Source organism: Struthio camelus, chromosome 14, assembly GCF_040807025.1.
Source record: "Struthio camelus isolate bStrCam1 chromosome 14, bStrCam1.hap1, whole genome shotgun sequence".
NCBI lineage: Eukaryota > Metazoa > Chordata > Aves > Struthioniformes > Struthionidae > Struthio > Struthio camelus.
In genome coordinates this window covers 17563018-17575126 of record NC_090955.1, presented here as the reverse complement: position 1 = coordinate 17575126, position 12109 = coordinate 17563018, and the positions used below count along the sequence as shown (strand labels likewise).

The 12109-nt window shown below is 44.4% G+C and overlaps 1 long non-coding RNA gene across 2 annotated transcripts; it reads right to left on the bottom strand.

Moving 5' to 3' along the window:
* Positions 1-720: 720 nt before the first annotated feature.
* On the bottom strand, positions 721-8493 carry LOC138060984 (uncharacterized). Of its 2 annotated transcripts, none has more exons than XR_011134524.1 (3): positions 5988-8493; positions 3452-4749; positions 721-2767 (listed from the first exon to the last, which is right to left on the bottom strand). It is a non-coding gene; the product is annotated as an uncharacterized lncRNA (long non-coding RNA). The 2 variants fall into 2 exon arrangements; XR_011134525.1 differs by having other exon boundaries at positions 6462-8493.
* Between the last annotated feature and the right edge of the window lie 3616 nt (positions 8494-12109).

The following is a 12109-nucleotide window of genomic DNA, read 5'->3' as shown; positions in this document are numbered from 1 at the left end:
ATCATTAAAACAAACTTATATCTGACTTTAGATTAGTTCAAATGTACCAAAACAAGGTCAGGCAGCACATCACTCACCTTTTATACGCTATATTTGTACAAAGCTCAGGAATAGCAAATCTCAGGAAAAGGAAAAAAAACAGCCATCTTTAGACTGGCCCTGAAACAGTCATAGCAAACTGGGGCAAGCAGCGCCCTGTGCATGCATGCTCTCACAGCCGTGTCACTCATGCCCTCCCTGATCAGGGCAATTCATATTCTGCGCTCAGACATGTGCGTATGGTCCACTGCAAATTCAGGATTACGCTTATTCATACGGAGCAGCAGATAACGCTATCTGATTGCTCGTCAGCTCTCCTTATTGCCCCTCCACAGCTTCTGCTCAGGCAACCGAGGGAAAAGCCTTGTTCAAGGGAGGCAACGTGGGAGGGAAGGAGGGGGAGAACAGTTTCCAAAACGGTGTTCCTGCAGCTCAGGAAGATAGTTAGCTCCCACATGGGAGACCTCTCAGCCCTCTCTTAGTTCATAAGCTTTGTGTATGTAACAGATTTCCATAGTCCAACATTTCTTCTCTGTTTTCTATTTAAGAAAAAAAATAAAACTATTTTAAACAGGGGTGTGAACACTTTGGGTCTGGCTAGATGTTTGGTTAAGGTATGATAATGACTTTCTTAAACAAAACACACTTCAGAACAGGAATCTGAGAGGCTCACATGGCTTGAAAATATTTATTCCAGTTACTGAAAACTCAGGATATTCATTGTTAGCTGCTGAACAGGGGGCAGTTTGGTGAGATAGTGGCAGAAAGCTGCCAGAGGTAACGTCTGCATGCAAGAAAGGAGCACAGGAATTACAGACACTTGTCACGAAACTGAATTCTTAGGATGTCTCAGCATCAGGAGAAAAGTGTGACTTAAATTTCAAGATTTGATGGCATGCCTTGGCTGGATTTGGGGAGCATGCTGCAAACTTGGGGCCTGCTCATTGACCCGGGTGGCTGGATATCCAGGCTGATAAGTGCCTGGCCTGCTGCCAGGACTCGCAAGGGAGGAATGACCGGAGGGCCTGAATACCGGTATGTCTGGCATACCATCTGCGAGGCGTAGCAAGCAGCAGATGCTCAAGATGCTTTCTTGCTCTGCCAGGACAGAACAAGCAGGAGAAGGAGGGAGGATTTTTTTCCTAAAACATTTCCTTGCTTTCTGCTCTTGCCCTTGTTTTGCAAGCCTGGCCGCTCCCTCGTTGCTCCTGGTACAGCACTGCTCCCTGACTTTTCCATTGTTTTTATTTCTTGGTCTCATTCACCTGAGAAGGGCTCATCAAATGCACCAAGGTGTGACGAGTTAAACCAGAGCCACAGACTTTAGGAAACCGCAGCTGTTTGGCCTGAGTTGGAGGTGAGGTGGTGGGATGCCCCATCGCTGGTGGTGCCTGGAGGTGCAGGGACCGGGCGCCTCGCAGACCCTCACGGAGCCGCTGTCCACGGCGCGGCACCTGTACCGCGGGCGCCTCGGTGCCGCGACCCAGCAAGGGCCGGGCAGCCCAAGGGACCGCATCACCGCTCCACAACTGGGCTGCAGACAAGGACCATGTTTGTACTTGGAGCCGCCGCACGTGTGAGGGAAAATGTTTCCTTTTAAATCATCTTTGCAAACCCGAATGACAAGCAGTAAATAAGCTGCCATTACCCAGTCACTTTTGCTGAGGTAAACACTCTTATTTGGATTTAAACCAAACTCGTTTCATGGCGGATACAAAACCGAAGCCCACACAGTGGGGTGTACCAGTATAACAAAGCTGATCACTGCATTCCTATGTCTCTTTTTTTTTTTTTTTCCTGTCTTCCTTTGCCTATTATGACTCAAAAAGGTGTCAGGTGCCAAAGGTCACCTGCAGGGGAATAATACAGTTTTGCAGTTACATAGAAGTGTCGCATGTGCTTAGGCAGGGACAGATTTCACTTTCCTATGTACAAATATGAGATAAGTATAGTGACTGTGAGAAGAGAAGTTTATACGTTTTCTCGCTTCTCACAAGCTCTGCCAGGCGTAGCTGGAGCCTGCCTTTGCTTGCACTGTTATGAGCAGCAGGGATCTCACTGAAGTCAGTTGAATTACTCCAAATCTATACAGCCTGGGTGAAATCAGTGTATCAGAGTTTTAGCCTGACAGAGGACATGTGTGTAACACTGATAGCACATGGCGACTTTGGTGCCTTGAAAGAAGCTCTGAAGAACCCCCCCGCAACGTGCCTGTGTCCCAGGACGCAGCCAGCACCTCCTCCTACATCATTTTTCCTACAGACTTGGTCTGGAAGAAACAGCTAGGAAGCATTTCTACAATCAGATATTTCCTCACTGCTGGAATATCTTCCTGGCAATGCCAGGTTCCCTAATATGAAGCCAGCCTCAGACTGTTGTTGTAGCCTGGGAAGTGGATCAGATCTGCTCTAGCTTCCAGATGAGGATCATATAAAAATCACTTTGGAAAGTTACTCCCTAATTGCAGATGAGTATACTTACAGGGTGCCGCAGGTCTGGGCCAGAATTTGATCTATTTTGAAAGACAATGTCACTCCGTAGATGAGATGTAAGTTTAAAATAGAGCATTTGCCCCACGTCAGGGAGCTACACTGTAGATGACGTCTGCAGCGATGCATCTGCGTGCCCATTGCATTGCTAGGGAGCTCGGCGAGGTGTGAAACGGCTGCTCTTCCTTCTCTAATAGTTTTGTCATGTTCTAAGCACAGTATTCCTCAGTGCCAATTTTCTAGATCAGATTAAGGAAAAAAAATCAGTGGAATTAATTCCATTAATTAAAAAGCTATTTATCTAAATAATTCACAGTAGGTCTGAGTTCATTGTTATTTTCCCTCAGTGTGTTATATAAATACAAGGACTCCCAATTACAAGATCATCAGGTTTAAATAGAGAAAAATCAGAAGGCTGATGAAGCCATGTAGGCTGGTAGTGAAGCAAAGTTATTTCATTTCAACTGCTCAGTGGAGGTGTGCAGAGAGATCACAGTGTGCGTGGACAGAGCTACCAGATAGCCAGCTCACTGGCAGCAGAATCATAAAGGAAACGGTGTGATCTAGAACTTAGCTAAATTAATCGGTGGTTTTAGCACTGAGCTAGTGGGTTATGGAACAGGCAGGTACTATTTTTTGGTGAATGTTATATCCCCTTATGTATTCTGGGAATTCAGAGATTTTACTGCCATCTGCTATAATTCCTGTATTAACTACTAATAACTTTAATTTGTACAGAACTCTTCCAAAAGGAATTAAAATGTTTTATCAAAGGAAAATTTATCATTATAGTCCATTTCAGCACCTGGTAATACTGAGGCAGGGTTACATTTTAACCCTTGGAAATACTACTATACAGATTTAAGATTGTAACAGGAGGTTCCTATTTCATACATCTATTTTAGAAATAAATAGATCTATACCTCAGTCTTTGTCTTTTGATTCCTGCCCCTCTGCTCCAGCCTTCAGATAATGCTGCCTTTCCAGAGGTGATTAAAAACACCTGCGATCAAAAAAAAAAAAACTCAAACCAAAAGAAGTCAAAACCCAAGCAAATGCAAAAATATCAGACACATAAAAAGGGATATCTCTGAAGTGTTGACGTGGGTAGTGCTTTCACTGGCCATTATAAAACCCACAATTAAAGCGTAATGAAATGCCTCCCTGCCCGGTTCAGAGGCCCCGTGGGTGGATTCAGGAAAACAAGGAAATAAAGCACCAAGTTAATTGCGCCTTGTTAAATGTAACCATTTAAACAACTAGACCTTAATGGGGTACTTTCTGTAGCTATCACAGTTTTATATGTCTGAATTATTTTCCAAACTGGCCATTGTGTTTATACAAAGCAGCCATGGGGTGTGTTGGCGCAGAGTGCAGGCACACGGCGTGCGTGCGCGGCAGGGAGCTGCTCCTGACTTTGTTCACACTTGTTATGTGAGAGTAGAGTTGTGCTGTCCACACTGAAGATGCTCCTGGCCGACACCAAGACTCAGGTCCTTTCTGCAGAGAATTATTGTTCTTAAAGAGCAAGAATGAAGCTACATTTACACTGATCAAGAAAACAAAGATGCACTATTTTAAAAGCACAGGCTTGTATCCACCAAAGTCAAATTCTTTACCAGTCTAAACACAATTAATTCCATAGGAAGATAAAAGCAGACATGGCACAGATTTTCCTAAGCAGTCTTTGCGGGACTAGAAACCTGCAGCTCACGTCAGCCTGCTGGGCTGGCCGCTACAACATTTCAAGAGAAGAGGTGCCCTTGTGTATTAACAAGTTTCTCGTTTTTCCTACAGCTGAGTAGCTCTCCTTGTGTGATGGCGGACTGTCAATAATCCATAAAAGGAGGTAACTGTTCGCTGCTCAGCCTGTATTCATTTACAGTGAAAGACAGTTTCCTGGGCGAGTTGTCTTGCAAGGAGCAGAAGCGTGAGAGGGAAAGAAGAAGAGTATAGAGAGCAGGAGAAAGAAGATAACAGAGTAAGAAACACATCAGAGCAGGGGAGTTTAGTGCAAACTGGGTGCCGCTCTACTCTTCCTCCTTGCGTCCTGTTTGTGCTCGTCCCCGGTCCGTTGGTCCCATTCCTTCCCTCGTGCGGGACCGACGTCAGAGCAGAGCTGTCCATGGCAGAGGATGCAGAGGTGCAGGTCCGCTGCTCTGCGCTCCTCAGTCATGCCAAGCACAATAGTTTTCTTTAACAGGATTGAAATGGAGGGTACCTAGGTCAAGAAGTGTAAGGAAAGAGAATTAAACTACTCCTTTTGTCCTCTGTCAGGAAATATTATGGGCTGGCCAAAGCACAAGCCATATCTTTCATTATCTGAAAAAAGACTAGTAGGGGAGGGGACAAGCTGAAAGCCAAATTTGAAACCATATCCAAGTAACTGCAGCCCTCCTTCACCCACACGAAGCAAACCCACACGATTATACAGGTAAAGTCATTCAGTATGTAGCACAAATAAAAGATATGTTAATAGTCCTATTCTAGACTAGAAAACCTTCTATTTTTATAGGCGGTAATGAATGCAAATTAGATGGTAATTATAGCCCATTATTACAATGAGAAGGTCCACTGACAAAGTGCTACCATAAATGAAAACCTGCGTGCTGGCTGTGATGCCAAGGACATAATCAGCATTCTCCTGATCACCTTAAATATACCTACCATACTGATATCCCAGATCTGTCAGTAATTACACTTGAAAAAAGACTGGATACTTGTTAGTTCAGTGCAACTAGCTGTATTATTGTCTTTCCTCAAGTTATTGTGGCTATTAGTTTTTGGAATACAGCATTTATCAGTATTTTACCCCTATACTTTGTTCCTCACAACTTCTGCTTCTTTCCCACCTCTCTAAGCTCGCGGTTCCCTGTCCTCCTCTGCTCAGCTCAGTGCAAGGTGCAGGAAAGCGGGTTTCAGCCACCTGCCGAAAGCACCTCTTTGTCTCAAGGTGCGCAGCCGCTAGCACAGCGTTGTCCCAGTCACAACATTTCCAAATCCATCAGCCTCATTCCTTATCTGTAACCACTGAATATTAAACACCTGCCACTTGAGGCCTTTTGCAGACGTGCTAATTATTTCACATTGCTACCTGAAGACATTCTCACGGGGAGAAGAGTAAACCACATGTTTTACTTGGCCACCTGAATAGGTAGTGCTAGGTAACAGCTGTAACATGGCAATATATTGTTAATATAATTTGATGCAAGGGAAATCAATAGTTAGAAAAGCTAGATAAACTACCTGGGACTGTCAAGTTGGGTTTTAAATATGTATTTAGGAATAAGGAGAAGTTAGAAGTTAGGCCCAAGTTAGGACCAAGGAAAGCAGAGTTTTGACAAGAAGCATCTGTCTCAAAATGCAAAACTGATTAGGCAAACCACAGGCCAATTTCTGCTAACAGTTATATATCTGAATAACTTCAAAGACCTTATTCACATGACTAAAATTCCTCACCTAAGTGTCTGCAGGATCATGCTTCATGACAGGAGCCAGAGTGGCTGGAAAAGTGTTTTATATGCCTCTTTAAGTGTTAGTCCAGTGAGGATGGGGACAGTGCCTCCCACTTTGATGTGTCTAGATAAAAACACATTAGTTTGATGTATGTCATGGCATTTAATTCAAAACTAAACTAGCCTGAAGGAAATCATACAGCTTGAAGGTGTACCTTCTTTTATTACATAGCACTTCCAAATGAAATGGCACAGCAGGATTGACTTTTTATTGCCTGGGTGTTAACTCTGTGCTCTTCACAGCACGTCTTGCATATTCTATGTTCACAAAAGGTATCTGTTTGTAGGGGTTGTTCTTCCTTAAGAGCATGAAAGAGTCTCTCTGGTCATATAGGGAATCTGTTTCGGAGGGTTGCCAGTATGCCCACTTTGTCCCTTGTGGAGCAAGAGAGTCAGACCCCTACCTGGGTCTCCTTACCTGGCAGCTGCCAGCACCCTCGAGCTCCTTGGTGGCTCTCAGGAGCCCCGCCATGATCTCAGACGAAGTCTCAGAAGATCCAGCAGCTCTCGAAGCGGAGCCCAGAGCCGCTGTGCGAACCACTGCGGCCGGCGGCTGCCTCTCTTAGCTGTGCCCTCCAAGCTCTGTAGTCTCTGCCTCTGCTGGTGGTGCTCAAATAGTCTACTTGAGTATTTAATATAGATAACTATACTATTTATATAGCTTGATATCTATATGGATAGCTGTCTAACAACTCTATCTGAAATATAACACCTTTCATGTAGAAGTATCTATTCATTTCTGGGAATGGCTCTGTATTCTGGTTGCTTTGTGTTTTGAATTTCCACCTTTGATCTGGCTGTTCAGTAGTGTTAAAGTCAGTGGGAGCTGCAGATCTACAGTAAATCCAGTGAACATAAGGACACGTACCCATAAAGCTAGGTACACAGAAGGCACCTGGAAACTCTGGCAGGTGGTCACAGCGCGCTCACCAAGGAGGAGGTCCAAAAGTCAAATTCCTATTCTAATCTTTAGAATACTCTTCTTATCAATAAATGTGTTATCAAAGAAATTGTGACTTGCTTCAGAGACAAAAATAAAATTTGACTTGATTTAACCTTTCAAATAATATATCCCATATCCTTTGTACAAAGTTGGATGACTGCAGCATCTAGCAGCAAGAATATCTCCTTTCACTTGCACAGTGCACTCCCCAAAGGAAAAGGTTTTGTACTTGCCATGCTTTTGGCCTGGTGTAAACCCTCAAGCAGTAGGTCAAGGCTGCGTTCACCAGCAACTCACTCGCTCTGACATTGCAGCCTGGTTATCTGAGGGGAAAGCTGATCAAAGCCATGACTCTGTTATTTGTTATACTGGGTGACCCAGAGACCCCTGCAGCCTATACAGTAAGGGAGAAAGATTTCAGAAGTGAGGAAGAAATTGGACCCTGCTCAGTTCCTTTGACAGTCTCTCCCTAAAGGCATAACTCAAAAAGCCATTAATGGGGTAGAGAGTTTTCATTATTCAAACCATGCTTATTGCATCTCTTTCTCCGGAGGAAAACAGCGCCCAGCTGTGAAATGGGAGGCAGCTAATGGCTTGCAGCAGCAGGAGCTGGAGCTGAATGCATTCCCTTCTCTACCGTCGGTACAAAGGAAAGAAGAAAGTCGCCAGCACAGGGACTCCCCGTGGGGGTACGTGCTGCTCCCATTCCCAGGCTTCCCTGCTTTCCACGCTTTCAGGTGGTGCTGCTGGCTAGCACTGGCCCCGACACCCATCGCCCTATGGCTCTTCCAGCGCAAGCATCTGCCTCCGTTAAGGCCGCCCCTGGGTAGCAAAGCTCATTACCTTCAACCTGTGCTGTGTAGAAACCCACGGTCCCGTGACCCAGGCTAGCTCCACGGTGAGTGGCTCCCGCACCCCACCAGCCCTGCCGGCCAGCAAAGGGGTGCTCCATGCCACGGGCTCACGACTCCCCTCGCTTCAGCAGCTCTTGCCGGCCAGCTAGATTGCCTATGTACCTAACAGGAAAGAGCAAATGGAGCAAGGAAAGCGTTATCCTGAGCCTGGCTCTCCCAAAAGTCGCAGGGACAGTCTGCAGAGGGCCCACCTTAATTTCACACTGCCCTTGCAAGCTGTGCTTGTACCTGCAGGAGGAGAAGACAGAGTCTCCTCCTGAAGTTTCCCCTCCCTACTATTGTCTGAGGTTTTTCCCCCTTGATACTCCACTAGTATTAGCATTTTTCTTATCTCCTTCTTAGGTCTGGGAAAAAAAGGCCTGGTAACTCAGCTGGGGACAGGCTGGCATGAATACTTCAATCATTATTCTTGCAGGCTCTTCCTAGGCACTGCCTGATTTGATTGTTGCTTGCCTTCTCTTTTCCTTCTGCGTAGTCTTCCTTGAAAAATGCCATCAGTCAATTTGAATAATACCAGGCAGGTAAAGCAAGGCACATACAATTTCCATATCTCGTCCTCCACAGCCTCTTTCCAGTAGAAGAAAGACAGGATATCCTGTAATTGAATTTTTCATGTGGTTATTGCTATTATCCCTAACACCGTGGCATAAACAAAGCAAACAAAAAGCAAATAATCAAGTGGCAGTAGAGGAAAAAATAAGGATTCCCCACCAAAGTCTAGGAAGGTGAGGACAAGTCAGGAGGCTTCCTACTTTTAGAAGATTCATACACTTTTTTAACAAACTAGCATATACATGAAATTAATTAGGTATCTTGAGTCCCTGAGCTGACTTACAAGAGGTCATAAGGTTGCCCATAAGGTTGCAATTTGCAAGAATAGATGCTGACATTTATCTCTAGGTAGCATTTCCCATTAGGAAGGGGCTGAAATCGAATCATAAACATCTTCGGCCTTGGAACTAAAGCTATTCTGAAGGAAATACTGAAGGCTGAGGTAGGAAGAATCATCTCACGAACCGATTGATTAAAAAATATAAGATCCCTGCCTCTTATACGCAAGGTTAGAATAAAATACAAAAATGGGAACATAAACTGTACTTATTACATGGTCCTAACACTTACATATGCCAATAATCTCCACCAATAAAACATTTGTAAGGCGAAATGAAGAGTTTGTTTGCTTTTCCTGCTTCTGAAAACAAACAAATACACTGACAGCTCCAGGCTTTGTACAGCATACATGCTAGCTATAGACAGCTATGTCTACATAACATTGTGACAGATTTTCCAAGCCAGTGATGAGTTTGGCCAGAACTGAAACTTGCACATTTCTCCAAACATTGATAAATCAATTAACCAAAGAAAAAGACAATTTTCCACAGCTTTTACTCCTGATTCTGCAGGAGGCTCTGGTTACAGTTTAATTTCCCAGTTAGAACTAAGGTGAGAGAGAGAACTAAGAAAGGGAGATAATTAGAAAGCTGAGATTTGTGGGGAACCCTTGGAGAAATCTTAATGAGACTTTGTACTTTTGCCGCCTCATTCCCCTGCTTCAGGAGGCTATACTCTACTAAATTATTTACAGTCTATGTAAACTAAGAATGAGTGGAACCAGAGTGTTTGGAGAAACAGATGCTGAGGTTGCCCTTTCTTCCTTCACTGCTCCTGGCAGATATATTATGTTCACAGCGAGACTGTGAGCCGGGGCAGCCATGCTTGCGGGATTGAATTTCTCCTGTATGCAGCTTTTTTATGCCATTCCCTCATGCTGCTTGCCTTTCCCTTCTCTTTTGTAAGCACTGTCCAGTAAACCTTTAAAAGGCACAGCCCCATCTCAAGATCAAACACTTGCAGCTGACCACAGCCTCCTTCACTGGAGCTTTGTCATCAAAGCCGAGTTCAATTCCCACCCAAATTCTTTCTCCTGTGTAACCACATTCCTCATCTTCCCACTTCAAACACTTTGCGGCGCGAACCTTGCTTTGTGACCATACCTAGGCTATAAAAATATCATAGGGTACGCTCGGTTTCTGCATGTTTTCTGAATGCCTGTCCTTGGATGCGCTGGGCAAGCCAGGCTGGGTAAGCTTGCACCCACCAGCACACCTTCCTGCTGGACCATGGCAGCCACACAGGATTGCAAAATATGCCCTTAGTGGTCTCCTTGGGCAGCAAAGGGGGTATTGCTGCCTTCTGCCATATGCAGTCAGAGCTTTTGCACCATGCACATGGACAAGGCTATGTTTTCAAGGCTTTGCACTCATGGGAGGTGGACTGCCTCTCCAGGTCACAGAGCAGTTGTTTCCCAGTCTTTTCTCTGCCCCTTCCTTTATTATGCTGCTGTTACACAACAGAGAGAGAGGGAGGGAGAGGAGACCCCAGTTTTTGTGCCAGTTGGAGCCCAAGTATTTAGGCAAAAATTAGAAAATCTACAAAATGCAGCAGCTGGTGGTGAGACCTCATCTATTTCCCCTGGTATCTGGGTACCTTGCACAGGCTCCCAAAATCCTGTTATTGTAGTTAACTTTCTTGTTGCTCATGCCAGAGCTTCTTTGTTTCACTGTTATTCTAGCTAAATCTCAGTTGTCTGCTCTCTTGCATTTGTTATGATATCTATTGAGAGATGTGCACAGAGCAACTACAGTTTAAATAGCACACGTGTGTCTCCCTAAGACCAGTCAGCTCAGCGTGGTAGGAGAGGTCTCTGCTGAAGCTTCGGGGGAATCTGAACTACTGAAACATAGGAAAGCAAAAGTCACAGAGGACAAAACCTGGTGTAACGCATTCAACCAGGGAAGTTGCAGGTTGCCTAGGAAGACCTGTCGTCATAGAGGAAATGCAGGTAAATCGACAGGTACTCAGCAACGTGGTATGGAAGTGGGAGGACCTGAGCGGTGAGCAACAGCTGTACTGGGATGGAGAGGCATCCACACCTGCTTTCATGAAAGCAAGTACAACTTGCATCACAATAAATGGGTTTAATCCTATGTTCAAGTGCCAAATGATTCCCCAAAATATTTAACAATTAGAAAACATATCCAAGAAAAATGAAAGTTTGTGGATGCAAAGTACTTCCAAGCAAAATCACTGAAGTTAACCCTCACCAGCTATAGTGAGGACAAGCCCTTTTTTTACTACCTTTTGAGATTTAGAAGTATTTTGCTATCATTTCTTACCTATTGCTTAATGTTCCCCTCTCAGATAATTGTCTGTCCTGTGTGTAGCTAAGAAAACAGTAGCTGTAATGAGCTAAGAAAACAGTAGCTGTAATGACCTTAGACAGATGATCATGTCAGTTAGACACGGGTACAGGTCTTGATCCCATCGTATTTTTCCAATCACGTCACTTTGATTTTTCTCCTTTAAGCACAGCTTTAGCTATCTTATTTTGTGGCAAAGAATCAGATGTGGCAGCTTGCCACAAGCAGAGATTGTTTTTTCCTAGGATAAAAGCAGCATAAAAAGTCAAGATTCTAAGGGATTTATCCAGCCTTTGGACAAAAAGGAGCAGTATTTAAGACTGATTTTGTAAAGGTAAAAATGTCAAATATAAATTCTTCCCTTTCCATCTAGCATCATTGATTCAATATGTATTCAACTGGCTTCTTGAAAACATTATTAACTGTAATTTCTACAGAGTAATTAAATGTAGTCATCCCTTTCATAATAATGTATACTCCTCAGCCTCAGGGCACTGAAGGTAAGCATGATCAGACCTGAGACAAGAGCACAGGAAAAAGAGGGCACAGGGATTACTAACACAGAGACAAAAGGTAAAAGCAATTGCCGGGCCCTGGGGTCTCTGAGGAGCAGCCCGTCCTCGAGAGCCGCTCTGCTGGCTTGCAGATCGACACCAGCAAAGGCAGCGTTGGCAGGACGGACAGGACACCAATATACAGTTCTTGGTCTTTTTAAAGGCTGAAAACAGAGGGAAGAAATAAAGAAATATTTGGGGAGAGGATGGCAGAAATATAGAAAAAAGAAAAGACAATCTTTTCACGCTGGACCTGAGCACACAGCCAGAAGAGGAGGACAACAGTTATGCATTTGGAGGAAGAGTCTTGTGGGCTGTAACATCTATGTGACATGTTCTGCCTTGTTCCCGTGGTTGATCCTATACAGCCCCCGTGCAGGGATCGGATAACACTTCCATCTAGTGGACAGTCCATCGGAGCTATTTTGCTTTGTATTAACACGTGGGCCACAGGC